Raw genomic sequence first — 23,644 nt, forward strand, 5'->3', positions numbered from 1 at the left:
TCACCAGAGAAATGCTTTTAAAAGTAAATAGCCATTTATTGGTCTCTCAAAACAAGCAAACAAAAATAGCTTTCTTCAGCAAAAGTAAAGAAAATAGTCCATAGTCCAGGTATAAAGATGACCACACAACTTGGCTTACCTCCAGTATCTCAGTCATTTATGAAAGGCAAACCCACTTTGCGGTACAAGTGCAAACTACAAGAGCAAAGTGGACTTGAAATTGCACTGAAAGTGCACTTGGAAGTGCAGTCGCTGTAAATCTGAGGGGTAGATCTGAAATGAGGGGAACTACATTACAACTGCTGCTCAGCAGAGGAACAAATATGAACAAAATGCCACGTCTCCGTGTCAGACTGAACCTGGCATACCATCAAAAGTATGAGTTAGAGGACCTGAAAATGTCACTCTTGAGAGAAATGTGCAGGACATAATAGAACTTGGGGCCACAAAAATCCATCTGGTTACACACTTCTGAATTAGAATATATCTATTAGGAGTGATACACATAGCTTAATTCAGTAGAAGTCTATTTCACTTTGTTTCTATCCTCAGATCTTGCAGCGTGACGTAGGTGGTCTCTGCGGCTATACCGTACCACTAGTTGATACACGCCGGTTGAACTATATTTCCTCACAAATTCAATGTATCCTGTTGGACACTCACTTACCTCAGTCATGGTAACTATAGGTTTTTTGGACTATCTTTTGCTTTTCACTGTTCACATTATATGTTTTTATTTATTCACACTAACTATATCCAATCTATCTGGCTTAGCTATATGTCTCCTTTCATCTTAATGATTTTATTCACTGTTTTCACTACGTTTTGGACTGTAACTTAATTTCACTTGTCCCTGCACAGATATAATTATATACTTATTTAATCTATTCCTCTACAGAGGTCCTTTGGAAAAACTTTTTATATATGGTTATCCTGGGATTACAGGGCCCTAGATGTGTCACTCCCAATCAACTGTGGTGCGCTGTGGTCGTTGAGATTTTTGCCTCAGCTCCGGTGGAGACTTGTTTTTCACAGCGCCTCTATCTGTCAACAGTTTCTTTTCTAAGAAATAATCTTATTGTAAGTAAGAGTGTTTGGGGGAGCTGAGTCTCCCTCCCTCCCTCTATTCCTTTGCCCTTTGTGCTGATTTTGTCTGATCTTCATGCATTCACTTATCTCTTTGTAGATAATTTTAACCTTGGAACTGCTCCTGATGAGTGGATGAACTCCACGAAACGCGTAGAGCGCTTTTATGCTACCACTTGCAAGCATGCGTCTGAAATTCTCCCTGACTTTATTTATAATGTCTCATCCTTCAATCAATTGAAGATGATTTCTGTCTTTTTTAATCATGCATTTTTTAATGAAATGTTGATTATTATTGTAAACCTTGTTATAATATGTACTTGTTTATACACATATATGAAATATAATCAATTTATATTATTGTTACTCATGTTATTGTTTACCCTCAAATCTTCTACCTAGTTAATGAATTTCAGATATGTCCTTGCATACCTACCTTGCAGCTATGCTTCATTTAAAGTCCCATCCCATTTTTCCTATAATACTTGTTTCTATCTTTGTATGATTAATAGGATTTCTATACAACGAAGGCAAATACACACTGAAGTGCTTGGAATAAGATCTCTAAAGCCCCGTACACACGAGCGGACTTTTCGACATCCAAACTCCGACGGACTGAGTCCGTCAGACTATCCGATCGTGTGTGGGCTGCAACGGACTTTTGATTCGCCAAAGTCTGACGGACTTTAGAAATGAAGCATGCTTCAAATTTTCCCGACGGAACTCCGCCGGACCCGGTCCCCGTCGAAAAATCCGCTCGTGTGTATGCTACTCCGACGGACTAAAACCGACGCTAGGGCAGCTATTGGCTACTGGCTATGAACTTCCTTATTCGAATCCAGTCGTACGTCATCACGTTCGACTCCGTCGGAGTTTGGTGTGATGGTGTGTGTCCAAGTCCGTTCGGTCGAAAAGTCCGCCAGAACTCCGTCGGAATTCCGGCGGAACTCCGGCGGAACTCCTTTGGAGGTCTGTCGGACATAAGTCCTCTCGTGTGTACGGGGCTTTATTGTCTAGCGACTAAAGATGTTCATTTAAACGTGTCACCTTTTATTTGCAGACTAATAGGGTTTTCACAACATCCTACTCAAGGAAGAATACCTGTGATGGTGCTTTTTTGGGGAAAAATTGTCAGCTGGCACCCTGGGATATATATTTCAGTGTACACTTCCTAAATATCATATGTATAAATGTACTTTAGAAATAACTGCTCTTTAAGATTGGCTAATTTGGCAAATAAAACAGCTAGAACAATCTAGTAGACAATAACAGTACAAAACAATAGGTATTCAATTGCACATTTCCCCAACAGGATACAAAGTGCTTACATTTAGTTTTGTGGCTTTGTTTTTTCATTAAAAAATGCCAAAAAACGTAAGGAGCAGTAAATTATGTCATTGAGTTTCTAATGCTATTTATTAGGTATAAGCAGGGAGATTATGCCTGCCTGAAAACCCCAAGGGGAACCTGTCCTTTCATTCTTTTTAGAATATTTAGGGGTGTGCAGCCAGCTCGTTATTTTATTTCCATGCACTCTCTTTTTTCTTACATTAAGCAGGGAGATTTTAGCAAACTGATTTCACCATAAAATTAGAGATGGTGCTATGCTATCCTATTTACAATAAGATGATTAGGCACCGGGTGAATGCAGCAGCCAGTGAACATCCATCAAACCTCACTATAGAAGAAGTCAGTCTCTATATGGTGCTTAAACTGTGTTTATACACTAAAAGGATTAAGCAGAGCCGCCATTACATATCATAGGGCCACTTACAGCTCACCTGACAGGAACCTCCTTCCCACCTTGTCTTGGTCACAGTGAGAAGAAAAATGACTTGTTGTGCTCAGCGTGCCACAGGAAATTGTGTGTGTTACAACAGGATGTAATGAGGAGTGCAGGGGTTCAGAGGTCAGGAATATGGAATGCAGAGTTCAGAAGTCAGGAGGACAGAAAGTGGAAATCAGGGGTCAAGAGTGTGGTACACAGAGTTCAGGGGTCAGGAGGACAAAAAGTGGAGATCAGTGGTCAGAAGTACTAAACGTAAAGTTCAGAGGTCAGGAGCATGGGAAACAGAATTCAGGAGTCACGAGTGTCAGAAGACTGCAGATCCTTCCATAACATTCTTAGAGTCCCAGTCCTGAATCAAGGATCTTTTATTAGAGCCCTTTTACAGCCTACTGCCTTCCCCCTTAGCTGTCCTTTCACCCACTTCCAGCTTGCAGAGACCTAATTTGCAGCACATTTTGTGCCAGGCATATCAGAATTCAGAACAGGGGTGGATCCAGGGGGGCAACAGGGCAATTGCCCCCTCCGAGAATGCGGGTGATTGGGCGGTCAGCTCCGCGGGTGACAGCCCATGGGAGGTTCCGCGGGTGTCGTTCCGGGCGGGATGCTCCGCGGGTGATAGCCCGCAGGCGGTTCCGCGGGGGTGACAACCCGTGGGCGGTTCCGCAGGTGTCGTTCCGGGCGAGAGGCTCCGCGGGTGACAGGCCGCGAGCGGTTCCGTGGGTGTTGTTCCGGGCGGGCAGCTCAGTGGGTGACAGCGTGGGCGGGTGAGTTTGGGACAGCTGGGCAGCTCAGTGTTCGAGCAGGGGAGCAGGGAGAGGACATCATCTCTCACTTCCCTGCATCTCTGCAGTTCTGCCCTCACTGTGCGGAGAGCAGTGGGCAGCAGAGAGATTACATTATCTCTCTGCTGCCTAATTTCACTCTGGGAACAATCCACAATGTGTGGCAGGCGACATGGCAAGTGACAATCCGCAACGTGTGGCAGGCGACATGGCAAGTGACAATCCGCAATGTGTGGCAGGCGACGTGGCAAGTGACAATCCGCAATGTGTGGCAGGCGACGTGGCAAGTGACAATCCGCAATGTGTGGCAGGCAACGTGGCAAGTGACAATCCGCAACGTGTGGCAGGCTACGTGGCAAGTGACAATCCGCAACGTGTGGCAGGCTACGTGGCAAGTGACAATCCGCAACGTGTGGCAGGCTACGTGGCAAGTGACAATCCGCAACGTGTGGCAGGCTACGTGGCAAGTGACAATCCGCAACGTGTGGCAGGCTACGTGGCAAGTGACAATCCGCAACGTGTGGCAGGCTATGTGGCAAGTGACAATCCGAAATGTGTGGCAGGCTACATGGCAAGTAACAATCCGCAATGTGTGGCAGGCAACGTGGCAAGTGACAATCTGCAACATGTGGCAAGTGACAATCCGTAATGTGTGGCAGGTGACGTGGCAAGTGACAATCCGCAATGTGTGGCAGGTGACATGGCAAGTGACAATACGTATTTGGTGACAAGTGACAATGTGCAGTGTGTGGCAGGTGACGTGGAAAGTGACACCCTCAGGGCTCCCACTGATTCTGCATTATGATGAGTTGAACCATTTATTTTTAGATTACAATGTAATAGAGATAATACGCTTCAATTATCCTGACACCATAACAACCATGGTGCCATGATGATTGAAGCGACAATACCAGCCATTTCCCAGATAAATTGCCCCCAAAAAAACATATTTTCTAGCAGTGCCCCTCCCGAGACTAGGCTCTGGATCCAGCCCTGATTCAGAGATCAGTAATGTGTAACGCAGAGGAGTACTGAACGCAGAATTCAGGGGTCAGGAGTACGAAATACAGAGTTCAGGAGTATGGAACAAAGTTCAGGGGTCAGAAGTATGGAATGCAGAGTTCAGGGGTCAAGAGGACAGAAAGTGGAGATCAGCGGTCAGAAGTACCTAATGTAAAGTTCAGAGGTCAGGAGCAGCTCAAAGGTAATACCCATTTCCTATTTTTTCCAAAATTTCAGGAAAAAAAAAAAAGAGGTCTCAATTTGTTAATTTTGATTCACTATAATTTGCTCTCTTCTCATAGAGGTAAAGAGTCAGAGTCAGGAAAGAGATAAGCTGCTGCTGTCCACTTGCTGTCAGCCTGGCACTACTTCAGGTCAGTTTTGGCAGATCATATAGTTCACATGTAACAAGAAAAAAAAAAATCAGTTGCACTTAAGTGCAGTCCTAAAAGCCCCTGAAAACACACATTCTTTCCAGTGTTCTTCATAGGTTATTATTTGTTCTTTCAGGAACCACTCAGACCTTTGTGCTGCATTGAGGTGTGTTTTTGCTTGCCCATAAAAATGCAGTATTTCACAATAACTTGGACTGCATTAATGCAACTTGTTAGTTTTGAATGGGCTAGCTATGCACCAGAAGGTATTGCTCCAGTTTTGTTTTTTTTTTCACATAAAGCACCATACTTAGTTTTGTGTGGTATGTTGGTATGGTTTTCAATTAGAGAACGTTCAATTTTCCAATTGTTAGAGGAGTCAATTCGGCACTTATTTTTGACCACAGAGAAGAAAAAATTTGAAGGAGCGGGATTAAAACATTTTCTTGAATGAACATTACAGCGTATGTGGTCTCATTTGAGAAAGTCTACTCATTCTAAAATCACATGTTAATAGCATTCCAAATTTTCAAGTACTTTCAAAAGCCATTTGTCAAGTCATCAAAATTAATGAGAATTTTTGCACAAATGTTCCTACAAATTTTCATATGGGCTTTCGTTTGAGAATCTACAAGTGTAAGGCCAATTATAATTCATGTCTAAATAGATTCTTGCATGGGTTACTGATTAAAGTGTAAGTCAGGTTATAGCTTGGTGGAGACTTTGCTAATCAGGAGCTGACTGCTGATCTGTACTTGTGGTGTAAGGCTGGATTCACACCTATGCATTTTTAGTGCTTTTTGTATTTTGCAGATTTGTACTACAGTCCATTTACCATGGTTTCCCATGGAACACGTTCTGTTGTGCAAATATGCAAAATGCACTAAAAATGCATAGGTGTGAATCCAGCCTTACACCACAAGTACAGATCAGCAGTCAGCTCCTGATTAGCAAAGTCTCCACCAAACTATAACCTGACTTACACTTTAATCAGTAACCCATGCAAGAATCTATTTAGACGTGAATTATAATTTGCCCTTACACTTGTAGATTCTGAAACGAAAGCCCATACAAAAATTTGTAGTAACATTTGTGCATAGGTGTGAATCCAGCCTTATAGAGTAATTCCTTTTGGGATGGTCAAATACTACAAACTTAGATATTTTAGATTTTAAGTGCAAGTCTGGGCCTATTTAACTGCTAAATGTTTATTTAAATTGGAACTACCCTATTCTTTTAATAGTTGGTTTTACATGTACTGACAAAGAGTCAGTGAACTCTCTCTCTCGAACCTATTTGCCCCCAATCTTGGCATGTGTGGCTATGACTCCTGCTCTTGTTAGTATGATACTAATGCTGTGTACACATGACCAGACTTTCCGGTAGACTAGGTCAGCCGGAATCAGTCCATCAGACAGTCCGTGTGTGGGCTAATCCAATCATTTTTCATAAAAAATAAAATAAATCAGACGGACCTAGAAATAGAACATGTTTCAAATCTGTCCGACTGACTCAATTCCTATCTGGAAAACCATTTGTCTGTATGCTGGTCCGACGAACCAGGGAAGGGAAGCTATTGGCTACTGGCTATTGAACTTCCTTTTTTAGTCCTGTCTTACGTCATCATGTTCAAAATGAACGGACTTAGTCCATTCGTATGTGGCCAAGTCCATTCTGAAAGTCCGTCGGAACTCCGGCGAAAGTCTGTCGGGAAGACTGCCGGACCTAGTCTGTTACTGGCTAGTCATCATTAGTTATCACAATCTTGTATTTGTACTTGCACATTTATTTTCAAAATGCAAAGTAATCACAGGGATAAAATACCACAAAATAAATAAACACAAACCAATACATAATTCTTTGGTAAAGAGAACACGGAAAACATTCCTTACCCCCACTTTTCACCTGGGATAAGAGGCCCAAATAGTGGTTTAGTTTTCAGGTGAAGTGAAAAACACCCTCCCTGTTTGCACACTCCACCGGTAAGAGTGATTCACTTTGGAGGATCACTCTTCGGGTGATGAACAGCGCCACCAACATTATACCTGTAAAAATTTTAGAGAGTAACATGTTTGCCCATTCTTCTTTGCAAAATAGCTCAAGCTCTGTCAGATTGGATGGAGAGAGTCTGTGAAAAGCAATTTTTAAGTCTTGATTTTCAATTGGATTTAGGTCTGGACTTTGACTGGGCCATTCTAACACATTAATATGCTTTGATCTAAACCATTCCATTGTAGCTCTGGCTGTAGGTTTAGGGTCGTTGTCCTACTGGAAGGTGAACCTCCGCCCTAGTCTCAAGTCTTTTACAGACTCTAATGCCGCGTATACACGATCGGACTTTCCGGCAGACTTGGTCGGGCGAACCGGAATCCGTCGGGCAATTTGATCGTGTGTGGGCTCCAGCGGACTTTTTTTTCCCCAAAAGTCAGACGGACCTAGAAATCGGGAAAACCGTTCGTCTGTATGCTAGTCCGACGGACCAAATACAACGTAAGGGCAGCTATTGGCTACTGGGTATTGAACTTCCTTATTTAGTCCTGTTTACATCATTACGTTCAAAACGAACGGACTTTCGAACGGACTTAGTCCGGTCATGTGTGGCCAAGTCTCTTTCATTCAGAAAGTCTATTGGACCTCTGCCGAAAGTCTGTCGGGAAGACCGTCGGGTCTAGTCAGACGAAAAGTCAGGTCGTGTGTACGCGGCATTACAGGTTTTCTTCTACGATTGCCCTGTATTTGGCTCCATCCATCTTCCCATCAACTCTGACAAGCTTCTCTGACCTTTCTGAAGAAAAGCATCCCCACAACATGATGCCACCACCATGTTTCATGGTGGGAATGTTGTGTTCAGGGTGAAGTGCAGTGTTCATTTTTCGCCGCACATAGAGCTTTGCTTTTAGGCCAAAAAGTTCAATTTTGGCCTCATCTGACCAGAGCACCTTCTCCTCATGCTTGCTGTGTCCCCCACATGGCTTCCCCCACACTGTAAATGAACCTTTTTATGGCTTTCTTTTAACAATGGCTTTCTTCTTGCCACTTTTCTATAAAGGCCATATTTGTGGAGTGCACGACTAATAGTTGTCCTGTGGACAGATTCTCCCACCTGAGCTGTGGATCTCTGAAGCTCCTCCAGAGTTACCATGGGCCTCTTAGCTGTTTCTCTGATTATTGCTCTCAATGCCCGGCCTGTCCGTTTAGGTGGACGGCCATGTTTTGGTAAGTTTGCAGTTGTGCCATACTCTTTCTATTTTCGGATGATGGATTGAACAATGTTCCATGAGATGGTTAAAGCTTGGGATACTTTTTATAACCTAACCCTGCTTTAAACTTCTTCATAACTTTATCCCTGGCCTATCTTGTGTGTTCCTTGGCCTTCATAATGCTGTTTGTTTACTAAGGTTCTCTAATAAACCTGCGAGGGCTTCCCAGAACAGCTGTATTTATACTGAGATTAAATTACACACAGGTGGACTCTATTTACTAATTAGGTGACTTCTGAAGGTAATTGATTCCACTAGATTTTAGTTAGGAGTATCAGAGTAACTGAATACAAATGCACACCACACTTTTCAGAAATGTATTTATCTAAAGATTTTAAAACCATTTATAATTTTTCTTCCACTTCACAATTATGTGCCACTTTGTGTTGGTCTATCACATAAAATCCCAACAAAATACATTTACGTTTTTGGTTGTAACATGATAAAATGTGGTACATTTCAAGGGGTATGAATACTTTTTAAAAGCATGAATTTAAGATAAGGCATACTATTAGCTACAGATATTTGAACTGTACTATCTATGAATACCTATAGTGGGTATGCATTCAATAATCAGTATATTACCAGATACAGGTGGCTTCTTTCAAACAACCATTAAAACAATTATTACAGTAAACCTGTGATGTCTGCAAACTTTTTAAACTTGACAAGCAGTTGAAAGCAGGCACATACCTATACCTGCACATTTATAAAGGCTGTTTCTCAAGCAACCCAGAAGCCACAAAACTAATAGCCACCTGATCCAGATGAATACATACATAGTCATCCCATTGGAACCAAGGTGTAGATCCAGGCTGGTTCCCAGCCTTGACAACATCCAAATGAAAAAGAAAAGAAAAAAAAAAAAAAGAAAAAACACTGGCATGTTCATTCCTTAAGTTCAAATCTGCACAAAATACTAGATAAAGGTCTGAAGCATCTCCCGCCGAGCTTTTTGAAAAATCTCTAAGTATAGTTGTTAACATGTCAGAGCTTTATCCTGTATCCATTACTGAAGTTTTTAGTGGACAAAGTGTTCCAGAAGCCCTAAATGAGTGCTTACCATGGCTTCTATATTATTCATTTGTATTAGATATAATAAAAGATATATATTATTATACATTTTATGTACCCTTTTATCAAATATTAATTCAATGTATGCACACAAATCAAGCATGTTTGCAAATAAGTCTCTTATATTTCCCCTAGGACTTGTTGTTCCTAGAGATCTATACTAGGATCTTCAGTTGTTCCAGTTTACATTTCCTTTTAATTGTTCATTAGTTTTTATTGAAATGATAAAATGAATGGTAGAAAAATACAAAAGGTAAACAGTATAAGGTTTGAAAATACATGGTAGTTATCAGATACATCTATATGTTCATTGTGTACAGATCTATGTAGAGGTATTCAAAAGGAGATTGTGGCTCACAATATAAGAATAAGTATGGTGATAACGTAGGGGGTAGCTAACAAATGAATCTGAGTAAAGTTATAGAAAAAAGAAAGAAATGGAATAGTTCAAGTTATAAGATGATGTCATTTGAGCAATATATAGTGGTGTGGGGCACCTAGACTTGTAGTAGCACCTGGTTAGCAAATAGGCAAAAAGTTAAGGTAGGGTAAGAAAAGACAGGGAGAAACAAGGGGGAGGGGGAGAGATTCCTGGGGAGTGGTGTGGAAAAGGGTTCCCCCACTTGTAGAGTACAGGAATAGCATAGACAACCATTAAAGTAATAAGTATTTGTCAAAGTGAGGTGGCAAGAAATAAGTTACCCATGGTCCCCATAACTTTTCATATTTATGGACTTTATCTAGATAAACTGCCTCAAATTTAGCATGGATCATGGCCTGGTTGAGCCTTTGTTTAGTATCAACTGGACTTGCCGCGTACACACAACTGGACTTTCCGGCAGACTAAGTCCGATGGAATCAGTCTGTCGGACAATCCGATCGTGTGTGGGCTAATCCAGTAGTTTTTCATAAAAAAAAATAAAAATCAGACAGACCTAGAAATAGAACATGTTTCAAATCGGTCTGACGGACTTAATTCCTATCGGGAAGACACTGTTCGTCTATATGCTGGTCCGACGGACCAAATACGATGCAAGGGAAGCTATTGTCTACTGGCTATTTTAGTCCCGTCTTACATCATCACGTTCAAAATGAATGGACTTTCGAACGGAACTTAGTCTGTTTGTGTGTGGCCAAGTCTGTTAGTTCGGAAAGTCAGTCGGGACTGCGCTGAAAGTCCGTCGGTAAGACCGTCGGACCTAGTCTGCCAGAAAGTCTGGTCGTGTGTATGCGGCATTAGGGTGGAGGAGTTCCAAGCCTTTGCTATGGTTCGCTTAACAGCAGTATTCATCTGTAACAGCATCTTGCATAGAGTTGAGATCAGGGATGGAGGTTTGATGTTAAGGATAGATGTACAGGGGTCTGGGGGGGGAGAGCAGTCTAGAAAAGATATGGAGTATTTCAGACAAGAACGATTGTACTATACGGCATTGATCCCATATATGCAGGTGCACATTTCCTTTTATTCCCAGACAAAGATATTGCATACATCCTAATGTATAATTACATTATACATTATAATATATAATATTATAATGTATAATTACATTATACATTATAATATATAATATTATGTTATAATATAACACATCCTTGCCAAATTGTAGGGATGAGTAAAGTCCATGCTAATCAATGGACATTCAACCTTCTGCATGCACTGGATGTAAGGGATATCTTGTCTATCCTGAGGATTTTACTCTTTACTTTATTATACTCTTTAGCAGCCACCGCTGTTTCTGAGGAAATGCTAACTTGAAGATTCCCAACGAGTAACGAGAAACAACATATCATTTTTATAATTGATCAATTTCCTTAACCATCTATTACAGGGTATACTGTACAGAAAAATGCAAAGAAAAACAAGCAAGCTGCTCAGTGATTATACAGCCAGAAAAACGTGTACATGGGAGACGCAGATCACCACAAGAGCACAAAACAAATTTATAAACATGGAGTTTTGCCAACTTTTAGCATCAAAAAACTGTTTCCTTGTATAGATTTACAAACATCTGTAAAACTACACACTGATATAAAGATGCCTATGCAAGTATGGTTCCTTTCCATGGGAGTAGCAAACACTGGGACATTTTAAGAGCAAAGCTTACCATGAGTTTTCCCTATACATCCAATCAGGATACAATGAGAGGAGACGACTCGCTGTGTTCCCATAAGAAACAGAACTGAGCAGAGACTGCAGCATCAACCTGAACTGCTGCTGCTGCACTCCGCCCTCATCTCAGCATGATACTAAAAGACGCAACCGGTGGTTCTAAAGAACAGGAGGACCACACACAAAGTGCTGCTCTTTAATAGAAGAAATGACGCATAAAAAAAAAAAAAAACAGAGGAAAACAGAAACACTCCTTTCATTTTATAAATGAGGCAGATTAGGTTCAAAATATTTGCACAAGAATAATGAAAAATATTGCATCTTGTAACATTAAAGCTCGGTTCACTCTTGTGCGAATCGGGAACCCTGCTAATCCACTGCAGGTTCCCGCATCGCACCCGACTCACACAGCAGTTCACACTGCCATATGCGAACTGCCAGGAATGTCAATACACTGTTAATTACACCCCCATTTCAGCTCACATATCGCGAACTGACAGTTCGGGCATGAATCGGATCGCAGGGTGTGAACACCCCTGGAATTCGATTCTGGTGAGGACCAAAAAGAGGGAAAAAATGCGATGCAATATCAGCCATACTATCTGTATAGCTGAAATTGCATCACACGGACATTGCATGCGATTTGCACTGCAGTGAGAGTCACATGCGATCTCGCAGAGTGGGCTGGTGTGAACTGGCACGTAATGAATGCAAAACAGAATACTGCCTTTTTGGAGATAACAAAAGGACTGACTCTCTAAAGTCTGTAATCCCTGTCACATTTCATCACAACATGCATGCATTTATTAAACTGTTAACAAACTTATTGGATAGATTAGCATACCCCCCCAACTTTGTAATACAGTATATATGATAAAGAGGGATGCCTTTTAGCACATTGTAGTTACACGATGAGCTCTAATAAATAATAAATGTGTGCATTTTGTTAGGAAATTAGCCTTTTTCACTAAAGGGTCACCATACACATTACTACAACTGCCCCATGCACCAAACTGCACGGGATCAACTTAGTCAAGTCTTAAAGTAGTCGTTACCTCAGTACAATAAAATCCTCCCATCCCCTCTGTAACATAAGGATAAGTGTCCCTGTGCCGGTGTTATATAAAAAAGCTGCCAATCTGTACCTATATCAGAGCGTCTCCTGGTGCTCATGTGACTCTACTGTTCTCTCCTCTGCCCGGCTGACAGTTATAGCAGGCGGGGCCGTGCACTCCCACTGACGTCAGCCAGGGAGGAGGAGAGGAGGGAGAGCCGATGAGTCACGTGAGTGCCGGGAGATGCTCTGATATAGGTACATATTAGCAGCTTTTTTATATAACACAGGCACAGGGACACATGTTATTTTACAGAGGGGATGGGAGAATTTTATTGTAGTTATAATAGCAGCAGGAGGGGCACTGACACAGAGCAGACAGGCAGTGAGGAGGGGGGGACAGAGAAGGACAGAGCAGGGCTGCAGATGATGGAGGCACGTAAACTGACCACGGTGTCAGGGCCCATCAACCATGATAAACCATGGTCAGTGTTTATAGGGGGGAGGGTATAGCCAGGCAGGATCAGCCAGATTTTTTAGGTGATAGAAGGGGCCAAATTGCACAGCACAAGCACATAACATACTTTACAGGAATTGGATCCTTTTAGGGTAAAGCCCCATACACACTATCAGTTTTTCCTTCAGATTTATGAATATGAGGTCAAACCTTAGGAGTTTCAATTTGTATGCAATCAGGCAGGCCTTTACACTACATGGTTTTGGTAAATCTGAAGACAAAAATCAGCAGAAAATCTGATTTGTGCAATCAGCTTTAGATTCCCAAAAACTATGTTATAGAAGGGCCTATCTAGTCCATAGATCCCAACTGTCCCACATTTGAGGGGGACTGTCTCCTCTTTTTTTTAGACCAAATTCGGCTGTCCCTTATTCAATGTCAGTTGTCCCTCTTTTTGGTCTGAGGTGTACATTTCTATAGAAAAAGTATTTTACAACCAAAAAAGTTATACTGCAGTAAACATTTATTCAACCTCTACATTACTGCATTTCTTATTTTGAAAAACCAATATAAAGGAAATATAGAGGTAAAAAAAAGCACTTGTGTGGTTCAACCAATAATTTTCTGCATGTTGGTCTATAACTGGGGCTTTGGCCTATCCTTTGCCTGCATACTGTGTGCTCAAAGGTGTCCCTCTGTATCATATATACAATATTAGACATTTAGGGGGGATGCTAAGCTATCCAATCAATTTGTATCTAATCAGGCAGGCCCTTGTTCTACATAGTTATTGGTAGATCTAAAGAAGATTGTATAACCAGATAACTTGTAACTTGTGTGGTAAGCTGTAGAATGATATGAGCGAGTGGGAGGGATAGCATCATCCAAGTAGCACTACTGCCAGCAAACAGTCTGTAGTACGGTTATTTAAAGATACAAAGATAAGAAGTTAATCATGTCCTGGTGTATAAAATTACAATACATGAGAAATAATTAGAAAGATCTAGCTCATTGCCATTTATATGGTATCTAACACAAGGCATATCAAAAGATTTGGAACAGTGGTGTATATGAACTTTATGTACATTTTGTGATATGCAAGGGACTTTTTTTGGCTTTGCACCAACTTGGAAAAGAAAAAAAAAACAAAAACAAAGGGTGATCTGAAATGTGCCATCTCTGGGGTCATTGTCCTCATCCTCACTTTGATATTTTGTGAGTCAATGACTCAGAGCAAGCATGCATCCAGTAAAGTAAAATGTCCCAACCTGAATGTTGGTTCCAGGTCAATGACCTGCTTAAAGTGGAACTTCATCCTTAAAAGGGATGATGCTTGGCTTTAAAAGTATGTTTTTTTTTATTTTTCAGAATCATACTTACCTAGGTGGATGCAGTATCAGTCCGATGTTGTATCTGTCCCTTGCTGGCTCTAAGACTCGCTCTTTTCTCACAGCTCCATGAGCAGAGAGTCAATGGCTGTCAGTCACCGGATCTCTGCTCTGCCCCCCCCCCACACTTACCGGAGTGCTGAGCTGTGGAGGGAGCGGGAGCAGCTGGCTCAGGCTCTCAGCGGCTCGCCAAAAGAGGCTGAGCCAGGTGCGGGTCCAGGCATGTGGGCGGATCCCGACATATGGTCGCGATCTTTCCCGAGCCTGGACCCGCTCCATGATGTCAGCCAACAGCAGCCTATCTACTAAAAATGGGTCACAGGAGTGTAGAATGAACTTCACTTCTGTGATCCGCAGGAGAAGTACAGCCAAACAAGTTTTGACTTTTTTTCCTTTAACACCTCCATTCACCTTAAACTCTCCCACTTTCAACATTTTTTTTTTTTCGGTGGGAGGGGTACCTAGTATTAGCTGGTACCCAGGAGATCGGAGTGGAAGTTCTCCCTCCTCTTCTCCCTGCCCACAACCTTCTGGGACATGTCACAGGTCTATAGGAGGCTGCAGGTCCATTCACAAGTGCGAGTCCCATCTCTGTCCAGCGATGTCCATGAGTCCCTCGGCCGTCCAGGACTCTCCCTCCTGATTGGCTGGGACACAGCAGCGGCGCTATTGGCTATCAATCAAAGTCAGTTAGCCAATCAGGAGAGAGAGGGGGCGGGGTCAAACTGCAGCTCTGTGTCTGAATGGATACACAGCTCAGGTGCCCCCATAGCAAGCTGCTTGCTGTGGGGCACTCAACAGGAGGGAGGGGCTAGGAGCACTGAAGAGGAACCCGAGAAGAGGAGGATTGGGGCTACTCTGTGCAAAAGGATTGCACAGTGCAGGTAAGTATAACATGTTTAGTATTATTTTTATTTTGTTTTTAAACTAGACTTTACAATCACTTTAAATCGGTAAAAAGTAGTGCAGGAACTTTTTTCATAATCGCTGCGACATGAGTTGAGGAGATATAAAAATGTTCATTGCCAGCAATGGGGTGTAACTTGTCATGCGCTTTAACAGTTCCAAAATCACATGACAAGTCACACGGTATGAACATGGGGGCTTAGCTGGAGTTTGGCTTCAATTTGCTGTCAAGTCCAACTAAATTTGCTAGTGCATCTAACACTCCCCATTTTTCTTTTTAAAAAGTCCCCTTAGCAAAAACGCAGTGCTAGAAAAAAAGCATGGATGTGAACGTGTCCCATAGTAAAGCAGGAAACCATGTTAAATGGACTGTAGTGTGTTTCTGCAAAAAGCATTAAAAAATGCTTAGATGTGAACCATTGTAATTAAGGTGTCTGCCTAGTAATCTCTTCGGTGGATTCCAGTATGCCACAGTCAGTCAGGCTGGGTTCATACTATCTTGGCATGTGGCTCACAGCAGGGGTCCGGTGTGTCCCCGTTCACCATTTCAGGTCCAATTTCAGCCTACATTTTTTGGCTGAATTCAGACCTGAAACTAACCAAAAGACGCACAGGGCTCCTGTGCAAATTCGCACCAGAGCCGCAGCGGGGATATGTGAACCAGCTCCATAGCGAGCCGGTCAAAATCTCCTGCTATTGTGAATTGGATGTGGAGAATCCCATACCTCCCAACATTTTGAGATGGGAATGAGGGACACCTATCATCAAAAGTACGCAGGCATAGGATACGCCCCGTGTCACGCCCCCTTAAAGGAGAATTGTGCAAAACAAAAAGATTGGTTAAACCCACAAGTGCTTTTTTTTAACCACTACTATTCCTTTATATTGGCTTTTGGAATTTACAAATGCAGCAATTTAGAAATCAGATGAAAGGTTTAGCACTGGGAAACACTTTTTGATAGATAAAAAGTGTGTTTTAATTACAACTATGTCATACCTCCCAACATTTTGAGATGAGAATGAGAGACACCTACTGGCAAATGAATGTAGGCATAGGACACGCTACCTGTCACACCCCCCTTAAAGGAGAATTAACCAAAAAAAAAGGATTACATCCACAAGGGCTTTTTTTTACCACTACTATTCCTTTATATTGGCTTTTAAAATGTACAAATGCAACAATTTAGAAATGATATGAAAGCTTTAGCACTGGGAAACACTTTTTGAAAGATAAAAAGTGATTTTTTTTTATACATCTATATAGATCAGACCAAAATGAGGGAAAAAATGAGGAGGAATGAGGGACAGAGGGACATTGCTCCAAATCAGGGACAGACCCTTGAAATCAGGGACAGTTGAAAGCTATGCTATATAGATCAAACAAAAATGAGGGACAAATGAGGAGAAATGAGGGACAGAGGGACATTGCTCCAAATCAGGGACAGTCTCTCCAAATCGGGGACAGTTGGAAGCTATGGAACCCATCCAATTTGCGATAGTGAACCCAGCCTCAGTAAAATGAATCTTCCAGTCTTGGAGTATTAGGAGACACATTTTTTTTTTGTAATTCCATGATAGTAGTGCCCAATCTCTCCTCTAGGTGGCAGCCTTCCCCAGCCCACAGAGCTTGGCTTATCGAACTCAAACAGCCCGTTATCTCTACAGATGCAATTAAACAACAGTGCAAAAACAAGTCCAAATAAACACATAAAAATTAATAATACAATTTATTCCCTTTTTTTTAAACAACCATGCATGAAAATATCTGACACTAAAAAGAATTGCTTTTGCAACAAAATAAAAAACACTTCCAAAGCAAAAAACAAAACAAGATGCAACAGTCATTGATAAGGGATATTTAAGCCAGGCACTCATTGCAGAAAGACATAATAAAAAAAGAGGACTTACTTGGTTTAATTCAATAGTTTGATATCCACAAGTGAAGTTCACAAAGTATCCAATGTCTTTGATTTCCAAGTTAAAACTTCAGCAGGGTTAACAATTGTCCAAAGCCAAAAAAAAAAGAGCTTCTAGCCTATCTCCTGGGTGGCAGAGGTGTGGAGAGAGCAGTTCCTAGGATCTCCTAATAAAGGGGAAAGAGGCAGGTGGAGAGGCTGGTGCCCAGGGTCAGGGTATCCCATCCTGCCTGCAGCTGTGCCATCTCACCTATTCTCCAGGCTGCTGCTTGGATGCAGTTGAAAAGCAATGCACAGGAGATGAAGATTAGCACTTGACTGGGCTGCCTGTGCCTTGCATTGACTTATATGGAGTCTGCATTTCTCTCAGCTGTGAAGTGTACGCCTTTCTTTGGTGAAATCCCTTAGGGTATCCCTTCATGCTGTTTTGATCTCTCTGCTTTCCCAGTCGATTATCTTCTTCTGCCACTCTCTGAGTACTTCTCTTTCCTCCCACTGAAGCTCCTCCACTGTGTCTCCCCACTTGCACACTGATCACTTGCTCCTGATTTACCAGCACTCTCTGCCTGCCTGGTGTTTTTTCCATGCCTGTCACTCTCAGACAGGTCTGCCAAGATACTTGCAGGCACAGAAGCTGACAAAAAAAAAAAAATCCAGATTTTAATCAGGTCATTGTTATTTCACAGAATCTATAGAAAAAAAATCATCCGCTGCATTGCTGTGATAAATGAAGAAATGTATAGGAATAATATAAAATCAAGCCAACTTGATTTTTCTTTTTTTAAGAAAGACACCTAAAAGAGGAAATATATAAAAGGGAAGATATGATGGTGTTTTCAGAATATTACCTAGATCTCTTTCACACTGGGGCCACCCGTGTGCTAGCACTAAAGCGCTGCTAATTTTAGCGGTGCCTTATCGCTGTTTAAGTGGTGCTTTTCAGCCACTAGCGAGGCGCTTTTAACCCCCCGCTAGCAGCTGAAGAAGGGGTTAAAAACGCCCATGTTGTGGTGCTTCCGAAGCGCTTTTTAGGCACTTCGGAAGCACTGCCCATTCATTTCAATGGGCAGGGGCATTTTGGGAGCGCAGTATACAGCACCCCCAAACCACCCCAAAGATGCTGTTTGCAGGACCCTTTCAAATGTCCCACAAGCGCACTGTCCCAGTGTGAGAGCACTCAGGCTTTCACATTCGGGCAGTAAGGGAGGCAGTTTTCAGGTGCTTTACAGGTGCTATTTCTAGTGCTAAAACGCCTGAAAACTGCTGCAGTGTGAAAGGGGTCTTATTATTGCAGGAAATCTGAAAATCTCTCTTGCAGTGGAGCTGTGCCTGCATTGCAAGGCTTAACTGCTTGCTTAGGTCTAGAGGAGAGTAAAATTGCTTTTAGGACTCGTCCACATGTGAGGTTGGGGTGGTAAAACGACATGGTTGAGCTGCGTTTTTATTGCCCCCACCCGCCAACTGCTCCCCCTTAAGCAGCACCTGCAGAGGCAGCGGCTGGTAATGAACACATGCCATGACCACAATGCTCTGCATTTGATGGGCAATACTACTTATCAAACACGACTCATTCCAGAGTTACAGTGAAATTTTCCAGCACACCATGGAACGACACAAACGGGTGATTTATTGCATGATCACAACACAAGTATAGTGCAACGTTTTCGGAGCCACGCAGGGCCCCTCCGTCAGGCATGTGATCATCATGGTGTGCTGTCAAATATCTTCACCGTGACTTGAACCAGTATCCAGCTGGTTGTTGCTACAGCACCCAAATCTGAGAACACATCCAGGAACATGTGCGATGGGAATATGAAGTACTCATTTCAGAGTTAGGGACGCACACATAGGTTTGCACAGCCTATTGCATTAGGGCGTACACCTTAAAGCTCAAACACACGAGTGTGTGTGTACATATATACATAGCTCCCAACTTTGAGGCACTGTCCCTGATTTGGAGCAATGTCCCTGTATCCCTCATTCCTCCTCATTTGTACCTCATTTTGGTCTGATCTAAATAGTTGTATATAAAATGCACTTTTTATCTATCAAATGTTTTCCAGCACTAAACCTTTCATCTGATTTCTAAATGGCTGCATTTGTAAATTCCAAAAGCCAATCTAAAGGAATAGTAATGGTAAAAAAAAAGCACCTGTGGGTTTACCCAATCTTGTTTTTTTGTACAATTCTTCTTTAAGCGGTAAGGGGTGTGTCCTATGCCTGCATACTTTTCCCAATAGGTGTCCCTCATTCCCGTCTCAAAAAGTTGGGAGGTATGTATATATGACCCCACCACATTGATCTCCATGCCAGTGTTCTGCCAAAAACTCCAACCTCTTCGCTTCCAGTGACTGTACAGCAGCAATAATTGGAGATTTGGATTAGTTGGTCATCTTCACAGAACACCGGCAGCGTATACACTATGGTACAGGACAAGTTGGCTGTTTTGACAGAATACCGGAAAGGAGGAAAAAAATTGTCGCTACATTGGAGGCGGCCATGTTTTTGGTTAGTATCGGGCGGACTACCATTGTCCACTCATATTGTGCACTGTAGAGTATATGCTGCCGGTGTTCTGTGAATACAGCCAACTCATCAAAATCTCTAATTATTGCTGCTGGACAGTAACTGTAAGCAGGGGCAGACAGACCATTGGGCCACTTGGGCCCCGCGCCACTTGGAGGCCCCATCAGGGTTGCCAGCCTCAGTAAAACCAGGGAAAGTATGTAAAAATCTGTGTTTTTTTTACATCTGTCTCTCCAGTACCTTCTCAGTCAATAGAAACATGTCTGTGGATACTGTGTGTGTGTGTGTTTGTGTATACTGTGTGGCCCCATAATGTCTGATTGCCTGGGGGCCCTATAATCTCCTATTGCCCGGGGGCCCCATGAGTTGTCATTCTGCCTCTGACCGTAAGTGATGTGATTGGAGATTATGGCGGGTTGGAGTTTATGGCAGAAAACCGGAACATTGAAAGAGAAGTGGGTAAACACCTTTCTTATGGCAGAGCTGGTAAGAGGGAAATCTTTTCCATCTTCCCGTCGGCACACAGAACGATAATGCTAAGGCACATCCGGCACACCCTGTGCGCACACCTATGGACCCACAGCAATCACATGCAACGCACATGATGGCAGCGCTGTAGTGCAGCATTTAGGGGGTTACATCAGGCAATGAGAAGGCGACATATGGTCTCCTCACCTCACCGCCTGTGAAACACCTCTAAAATGTGATCCCAGTCCAGAACGCTTTTCAAAAGCACGTCAGTCTTTACCACACTTGTGAACAAGCCCTAACCAGCTTGGTGCTCCTGGCAGTGGACTGGCCCACAGCATCATCAAGTCCAATGCAGAGCTATAGACCATGTACAGGTCTTGATGACGTGATCACCTTAAAAAGTAACTCCACTCTGGGTGATGTATGTTCATTGCAGGGATTTTAGCCAACTTTGTTGCAGATTGCTACCTTTTGTTATTTTGCATCCTTAGCACCCAGTGAAGTCACTCGGTCCCACATATATGTGCATTTCCGATCATCATGGCAGGTGCTGTAGTGATTGGGTGCCGAGGGGGATTGTTCTGTGTGCAGGCTGGGGCGAGGCGGAGATCAAAGTTTATACTGTGCAAAATCAACCTATTCAGCTCTTTCTGAGGACTACAACTGTAAATTGGAATTGGCCATGACTTCTGATGGGAAAACAATTGTCTGCTACCATCTTTTGGTGCATATTCCATATGAACATACCAGACCTCTTCCTAGACGAGACCCAATAGAGAACCATGAGGAAAATCATGATCAGGTCCTAAAAGCCAGACTGACTGATACAAGTTCAAAACGGGAAACAACTGTTGGCAAACTGAGCAAACTGTTGGCGCTATATAAAACCTGTATAATAATAATAATAATAATAATAATAATAACTATTGAAGAACTCAGTAAAATGTTCTATACCACCAAGCACCGATGGTACCCTGTAGGACAATATCATAGAAGACAAATGAAGAAAGAACATCCTAGGGACCGATAAGTTCTACCTCGAGTTTGTTCAGTCTATGTAATATAGTCTAAATATCTGAAAAGTCACGATGATTAGTAAAGTAATAAAGTTTGCCAATTTTCTTAGGAATATTATATATATATATATATATATATATATATATATATATATATATATATATATATATATATGTTTACACACACACACACACATATATATACATACATATATACATATACATTTCCGTTAAAGCCAAGAACACAAGTTTTAAAGCTGAACTCCAGGCTGGAAAAATTAAATACATTTACAGTGCACCCCCCCCCCCCCCCCCGCACTCCCATGGGTTCAGTGCTCATTATTTCTAGCAAGTAGCAAAGGGGACCATATTATATGCCCTATTCTGCATTTCCTACAGTTCCCAGGGCTTCCTTCTTCTCCCTGAATCTCCAGCATGTGCATTATCATGTACAATTCAGGGCTATTAAACCTGCATTGTATGTGATGAGGGTAATGCTCATGCGACCATGAGTGTAAAGAGGAAACGATCACTGCTGCTCGAGTCCTGGCCATTCCACGTGAATACAGTAAACCCCCCTCCATCGCGGGAGTTACATTCCGGACCCACCCGCGAAAAGTGAAAAAACGCGAAATAGAAAGACCCTATTTATATACACCCTAGGCATGTTTTGTTAATTTTTTAATAGCATTTAAAGGTCTTTAAACACACTTTTACGCAATAGAAACATATAAAAGATAGAGAGAGAGATCAAGAGGATTTTTAAAACACAAAAATATTGTGTAAACAGTATACTGTACAGTACAGTAAAAAACAGAGTACAGTACAGTATTGTATGTACTGTACTCAGCAGAAAAGAAGATGACTACAGTATAAGCAGCAAATAAGCAAATAATGTAAGCAAATAAGAGCAGCTACTGTTCTTCTGAAGGCGCAGGTTTAGCAGGCACTTCTTCAGGTGTAGGTGGGTCGTCTTCTTGCTGCTCCAGAACCTCCACTTCTACATCAGAGGTGACCATGGAGGTACTTGGGGTGGATGTGGCCTTCTTCTGTTTTGTGAAGAACATAGTTATAGGCAGTTGCTAGGCATATTTCTTCTTTTGGACGAGGAGGTTCTTTTACACCTGGATGGCTCCATCAATGCTGTTTTGGAACTGCAGTGAACGAACCATGTCAGTATCCCACTCAGCTAACATCTGTTTCAGGTCATTGGCTGTACGCATGACCCTGCCAAGGTGCTCAATTGACAAGCCTTCATCTTCTTCCTCCTCCTCCTGTTCCTCCACTTCCTCCTCACTCGCTGACTTGGTGAGTTCTGTCAGATCCTCATCGGTTAGTGGAGCTGAATGGGTTTCAATTAGGTCATTGACGTCGTCCTGGGTCATATCCTGAAAACCTTCACCTCGTAGCAACTTCGCCAGCCTAATTGCCTTGTCCACGGCTGAATGATGAACTTCGTCAGGAGAGAACCCTTCATAATCGTGAATAATTTCTGGCCAAAGCTTCTTCCAACAGGCATGCACAGTCTCCTTCTTCATCTCCTTGAGGGCCTTTTGTGTGTTCTCCAGAAAGGTTGCAATGGTGTAATTACGCCAGTAGTCCTTCAAATTGAAATTTTCATCATTGTTCATGGATTCTACAAGATGATTCAAGGAGTTGCGAGTGTACAGCGCCTTGAATGCTCGTATCACACCCTGGTCCATGGGCTGAATTAAAGACGTGGTGTTGGGTGGAAGGAACTCAACTTGCACTCCTTCGTACAATAGATCCATGGCGTGGCCTCCTGAATTATCCATCAGCAGAAGCACTTTAAAATCAATGCCAAGTTGGGCAAGGTAGACCTTGACGGCTGGGATGAAGCAATTATGGAACCACTCAGTTGTGAGGATTTTAGTCATCCGAGCCTTAGGCCGCGTACACACGCGGGGACTGTTCGCCCAACTTTGTCCGTCAAACAGTTTCGGCAAACAGTCCGCTCAAAATTAGCATGGACGGACATGGCCACACACGACGAATGAACAGTTTGCTGAAACCGTGCGCGATGACGTGAACGGCACGTACGACGGGACGAAAAATACGACGTCCTATACACTGCATTATAACTTTCGGCGTGTAAATCCTTTCTGAGCATGCGCGGAACTTAGTTTGACGAACAAGCCTACACACGGGCGGACTGTTCGCTCAAACAAGGTTTCAGCGGACAGTTTTACGGAATTTCCGAAAAACCTTGTTCGTCAAACTGTCCGCTGAAACTGTCCGCTGAAAGCCCACACACGAGCGGACTGTCCGCCCAAACACTGTTCAGCGGACAAAGTTGGGCGAACAGTCCGCGCGTGTGTACGCGGCCTTAGTGTTATGCATCCAATGGACTGGTAGCTGGTTCTTGTTTTTATGCTTCAGTGCTCTGGGGTTCTTGGCCTTGTAGATCAGGGC

The 23,644-nt window shown here is 42.6% G+C and overlaps 1 protein-coding gene across 1 annotated transcript in view; it reads right to left on the reverse strand.

The window, feature by feature from the left end:
• The window catches only part of TRPC4 (transient receptor potential cation channel subfamily C member 4), a 309,718-nt gene extending 291,890 nt beyond the window's left edge, over positions 1-17,828 (reverse strand). Inside the window, exon 1 of the mRNA XM_077484180.1 lies at positions 17,191-17,828. The gene's annotated coding sequence lies outside the window, so the exon portion shown is untranslated. The remainder of the gene's footprint in view (positions 1-17,190) is intronic.
• Positions 17,829-23,644: the final 5,816 nt, after the last annotated feature.

The sequence above is a fragment of the Lithobates pipiens genome, unplaced genomic scaffold (assembly GCF_037356315.1).
Source record: "Lithobates pipiens isolate NorthernLeopardFrog02 unplaced genomic scaffold, aLitPip1_a1.2 Scaffold_16, whole genome shotgun sequence".
Classification (NCBI taxonomy): Eukaryota; Metazoa; Chordata; class Amphibia; order Anura; family Ranidae; genus Lithobates; species Lithobates pipiens.